Source organism: Vipera berus, assembly GCF_964194415.1.
Source record: "Vipera berus genome assembly, chromosome: 3".
In the NCBI taxonomy this organism is placed as follows: domain Eukaryota; kingdom Metazoa; phylum Chordata; class Lepidosauria; order Squamata; family Viperidae; genus Vipera; species Vipera berus.
Genome location: NC_138204.1, coordinates 40,126,086 through 40,132,502, shown reverse-complemented (window position 1 = coordinate 40,132,502; position 6,417 = coordinate 40,126,086).

The following is a 6,417-nucleotide window of genomic DNA, read 5'->3' as shown; positions in this document are numbered from 1 at the left end:
TTAAAAATGATGGCAGATAAATATTTGCATAAATATGCTTAAAAAGGTAAAGGTAAAGGTTCCCCCGCACGTGTGTGCTAGTCGTTTCCGACTCTAGGGGCCGGTGCTCATCTCCGTTTCAAAGCCGAAGAGCCAGCGCTTGTCCGAGGACGTCTCCGTGGTCATGTGGCCGGCATGACTAGACGCCAAAGGCGCACGGAACGCTGTTACCTTCCCACCGTAGTGGTCCCTATTTTTCTACTTGCATTTTTACGTGCTTTCGAACTGCTAGGTTGGCAGAAGCTGGGACGAGTAACAGGCGCTCACTCTGTTACGTGGCACTCGGGATTCGACCCACCAAACTGCCGACCTTCTGATCGACAAGCTCAGCGTCCTAACCCACTGAGCCACCACGTCCCTAATATAAATATGCTTACAAACAGCCAAATCCTATGCTCAGTAGATGGCTAGTTAAAGATTACACTGGGGTTAAAATATATCACGTGCAACCAATAAAGTCCCACTTTCTGAATCAAGGTCAAATGTATTGTTTCACATAGCATTTAACCCTTCTAGGCAAGGTGTGTGTGGGATTCCCCCTACACTAATTAACCTGTGAAGGAATTAACATCAGTTTCACACAATTTTATTTAATTATTCTTTCATAAAAGGAGAGAGAGATGTGAAATTCAAAATTCTTGCACCTTATGTAAGCAGCTCTTTGATATTTAATTAAATTTATTCAGGTGTAAAAAGAGTTTGTTACTGAGGTCATAATAATTTGTAGCTTCTTTTAAAACATACTATAGAGTTTTGTTCCAAGAGAGGTGAGGGCTGAGAATTAATTGGCTGTTAATGGGTGTATTTGTGAGGAAAAAAGGAAGGTGTGTATTTTGCAGTGGCATTTGCCTTAATTTTTATTTAATATAATAAAGGAGATCTTTAAAATATGATTTTTTCACAAATAATAAAGGTAAAAATGGAATATATAACAACATACAAACACACTGAAAGGAGAGATGTTTAACAGATAATTCATTTCTTAAATTAACATTTTGACACCTGTCTAAATGACAAGCTTGAGATAATGTGCCATATTAAATGTCATCACAATTCTTTTACATTGATGAGAAAAGAAGAGAAAGAAATGAAACCATTAAAATAGTCTAAAAGTAGAACCCAAACAACAAAAGATCAAAATGCCAAAATTTTGCAAGAAGGAAGAAAGGAAGGAAAGAAGACGAATATCTCTGGAATTTTCAAGAGATTTCAGTCATTTCTCTGTTATGTTCTTGCAAAACCATAAACTAATATAAAAATATTTTAATGATTAAAGCATTATATGTATCTGTCAATTACAAATGAATTTCTGTATTATTCTGTTAAGTTCCCCAATATAGTTATACCTCCTGATAAACAAAGATCCTGTATATCACAAAACAGGACCATGTAAATCCTGAGAAGTTACATCATATCAGAATTGTGATATTTGAGGCAAAGATAATTTTTTATAAAGCAACTCAGATGAATACCTGCCCTCAGTGTTACCTATATGTGCTTTTTGAACCTCTTGAAATAAAAAGTATTTGCATTACATGACAGCACTTAATTTGTGCCCCAGTAAAATCCTTCTCATTTTTCTTTGAATAGATTATTAAAGAGAAACGTGGTTTTTTAGTGTAAAATCGCTATTGCCTCACTTGCCTAACAATCTATGTATGCATCATCAGATTCTGAGATTGTAGATACACTAATCAATAAACCAATGCTTTAAATTGAATAAATGCTGCTGGGAAAAAATAATGGGACAAACAAAAGACTAAAGACAGGGAAGCAGCAACCAAATCTGATTCTCAAACTTCTTATTGATCATTGGCCTCTGATTCAACTACAGCTGGTAAAACCTTCAGAACAGAATAGGTTTTTTTAAAAAATCTATCTCTACATAGTTCTTTGTTGGATATTTGAAGTCCAGATATGGTAATACTAGATTTGAAAGACTTTTACTGATTATCTTCCAAAAATTTAAAAGAATTGCCCTTTGGTTTGACTTCATAAGATTTCAGTAAGTCTTGCTCTGTTCTCTCCCCATCTTACCTCCTCACCTTACTGATAGGTCTTTACCACAAAAGATACTACAGTATATCCTGTTCTGGACATTTTTCCTCTTGCAATTTCTTCTTTTGGTGTTGGAATGATTTATGAGAACATCTGATCAATATCATATTTTCACACTTGAAAAGCTTTGAAGAACACAGAAAGTCACTCATTTTGAGAGGTTTGGAATAACCAATTTCAAAATCACTTTGAGTGTGATCGGATGGCGACTTCAGTCCCAGCAGAGTAAGATCGGGCATAAGAGAAGGCAATTCCAAGACAATCTGACTTCCTCCTGTATCAAATAAATCAAAAACTCTCCCAGAGGAACTTTTACCAGCCCATAGATATAAGGATAATATCCTAAATAATTTTCCTTGGTTGTAAAGATCAAAGAACTGTCCTCTTTATGAATTTTTCTTTCCTTTCTAAAAAGCAAATATAAAATCAAATATGTTTCAATTCCTCAAAATTGACATATTTATATGCAAAGACAGGTGACAGTGGGGTGCTCTTTTTCCTACTGGCCAGTGGTCATCTCCCTGACCTTTCATTGGATGTATGTGTATTTCAGCCTTCAAGGACAGAGTAAATAATTCCAACACATAAAAATATGCTATGAAAGAGAGATAATGCAAATTTAATTCAGAACTGGAAAACCATGAGCAGAATTCTCTCTTGAACTCTCTTCTTCTCAGGGTGCAGAAAATGTGACTTTAAAAAAAAACAACCTGTTGCTGAATAGGAAGAAAAAGAATATAGCATTATGCCCTGTTTCTTGCTACTGATATGGTTGTATTTAACAGACAAATATTTATGTTATTATAATTGTATTAATTTCTAAGGGGACTTCCATACCATTTCCATTTCACGTCCTGAAACTTTAGTAATTCGTGACTTGAAATGCTAAAAGTAAGGAGGAAAAAATCCTGCTTTGAGATGCTATTTATTCCACAGCAAACAAAATCTTCTCATCTCAACTTCACACAGAAGGGGGAGAAAAGTAGCCAAATAAACAAATCAGCTCAGCTCTCAAAAACCGAGGTTCAGAACAGCTGTCAAACTGGTGCAGAATCTTGGTATGGAAATGTTCTAAATTGCCATAAAAAGACTACATTGCCTGGATTACAATTGACCAGAAGTATGTGATCCTTCAAATGTTGAAGCGCTCCAATGTCAGTGACCAAAATACCATCATTCCTCACCATTAAACTTACAAGTAAGGATCATCGAAATTAGGGTTCAACACCTAAATGAAGCTCACACATTGTCCATCTCTAAAAAAGACTAATATTTCCCAGTAATTATTATCTTATACTTTTTTACATTAGAAGCCTTATGTTCATGACAACAACCAAAATTTGTCATTTAATGTATTAAAGTATAAATTAGGACACATATATTATTAAGATATAGGCTGTCAGTTGTTAACAACTAGCATGGGCTAAATCTCAGTATTTACTAGGAAAATGATCTCTCTTAAATGTTAATTAATTGCATACTTTCACTTTCAAAATATTTTTGAATCACTGTAGGTTTTTTTGTTTGCTTGTATTTAGAACTCATTTTGCACCTCCTTTTCTGACTGGCATTCTTCAAGTATAATAAGATTTGCCTTCCAAATTAATGTCCAGACTGCTGTAATTTCTAAAAACAACTGAAGGAACCTAAGCTGGAGGAATACTTTACATGGTCCTAACAGAGCCTTGGTGGAGCAGTGGGCTAATGCCTCCTTAAGTAACACCAGCTGCCTGCAATTAGTGCAGGTTCGCATCCCACCAGGCTCAAGGTTGACTCAGCCTTCCATCCTTCCGAGGTAGGTAAAATGAGGACCCAGATTGTTGGGGGCAATTAAGCTGACTTTGTAATAATGTCGCTTGGGGGGGGGGCGAAAGCCCTAATAAGCAGGCATATACATAGAATGAACGCTACTGCTAAGCTTGTAAGCCGCCCTGAGTCTTCAGAGAAGGGCGGGATATAAATGGAATTAAAAAAAATTCTTAGCTTCTTCCTGTAAATTAATTGTGACTAATAGGTTTCCAAGATTATAAATCTTGACTGCAGTTTTAGAAGCCCACTTCAGAATGCAAAGTTTGGAAAGTTAATGGACAAATGGTTGAATTAATGAATTATATAGCAAAGGCAATCATGTTTGAATAACATGATGCATTTATAGAAAATAATTCCTTTACCCACTCCTTTATAATGTGGGTAATTAAAATAAACTATGCTGCTACAGAACCAATATGGAAACCACCTAGTTTTATTCCCAGGCAATTTCTGACATGTGACTGAATTAAATTATTATATTAGTAAGTAAATTAAATATGCTCTATATTTATATTAGATTAACAGATAAAAAGTACTACTTGCTATTTCCAATGAATCAATCAATCAATCCTCATGAAACCAAATGGATTTCCTGTAGCAACACTCTAGCAGAACATCAATCAATTGTGATTTTGATGCTCTCCAATATGGTGGCAAAGATAGCAGCTTTCAGAAATTATGCAATTATTATATATGCAAATTAAAGGAGCCTAGTAATGAGAAAATTAAAAGTGTTGTATGTTTGACTAAACAAAAAACTTTAACTCTAAGGATTCCCTCTAATGAAAAGTAGGATTAGAATTTCCAATTGCAAATCATACATTATTTTATACAACCATATTCAAAAGCATCCTGTGCAGCTTTTGAATCTCCATTTTGAAAAATAATGTAGGATTCTAGGACACCTGAATCTCACTCTTGGGGGAAGTGGTGTCTGTGATGGATTGAATCTGAATATTTTTAACTGATGTAATCAGTACTATTAAAAAAAAAATCTATTGCTTCTTGTCTCACAGGTAATCGAGATGGATTATCTAGACCCGTACCAATCGGGCTTCAGGCCTGGGTACAGCACGGAGACGGCATTGGTCGCACTGGTGAATGATCTCTGGAGGGCTCGGGACAGAGGATACTCCTCTGTTCTAGTCCTATTAGACCTCTCAGCGGCTTTCGATACCATCGACCATGGTATCTTGCTGCGGCGTCTCAGGGGACTGGGAGTGGGAGGCACGGTTCTTCAGTGGTTCTCCTCCTATCTCCTGGGACGTTCGCAGTCGGTGTTGACGGGGGGGCAGAGGTCGACCGCGAGGCCTCTCGCTTGTGGAGTCCCTCAGGGGTCGGTCCTCTCGCCCCTTCTGTTCAACATCTACATGAAACCGCTGGGTGAGATCATTCGTGGTTTTGGAGTTGGGTATCATCAGTATGCTGATGATACCCAACTTTTCATTTCGACCCCAAACCACCCCAGTGATGCCCTCGACGTGATGTCCCGGTGCCTGGAGGCGGTCCGGGTCTGGATGGGGAGGAACAGGCTTCGTCTCAACCCCGACAAGACGGAGTGGCTGTGCGTACCGGCATCCCGGGATATTCAGGATATCCCACCCCTCATTATGGGGGGTGAGTCATTACCTCCTGTAGATAGGGCTCGCAACTTGGGAGTCCTCCTAGATTCACAGCTCTCTTTAGAAGATCATACTGTAGCTGTAACTAGGGGGGCGTTCGCCCAGGTTCGCCTGGTGCGCCAGTTGCGGCCCTATCTAGACCGGGATGCCTTGCGCACGGTCACTCATGCGCTCGTGACCTCTCGTCTTGATTACTGCAACGCTCTCTACATGGGGCTACCCTTGAAGACCACTCGGAGGCTCCAGCTGGCACAGAATGCAGCCGCGAGAGTTGTGTCGGGGGTCTCCCGATACTCCCGTGTTACACCTTTGCTCCGCGAGCTGCATTGGTTGCCAGTTGTCTTCCGGGTGAGGTTCAAGGTGTTGGTAATGACCTACAAAGCCCTCCATGGCATGGGTCCAGAATACCTTGGGGAGCACCTGCAGCCGGCGTCAACTTCCCTCCGCCCAGTACGCTCCCACAGAGAGGGCCTCCTCAGGGTGCCGCCGGTCAAAGAATGCCGACTGGTGGCCCCCAGGGGGAGAGCGTTCTCTGTGGGTGCACCAGACTTATGGAACCATCTTCCGGTAGAGCTCCGGATGGCGCCCGACCTCCGCTCCTTCCGGCGCGACCTTAAAACCCATCTCTTTAAGGAAGCGGGCCTGGCCTGATGGGATGGGGTGGGTTTGTTTTTATGACTTTAATTTTAAATTTGTACTATGGGCATTGTTTAATCATGTTTTAATAATTTTAACTTTTGTATCTGTCTTTTATGTATTGCCCTGTTAACCGCCCTGAGTCTCTTGAGAGAAGGGCGGTATATAAATTAAATAAATAAATAAATAAATGTCTATTAAAAAAAATAACAAGCTAGCTCATATGCTATATTTTACTGACCTGCTCAAACAT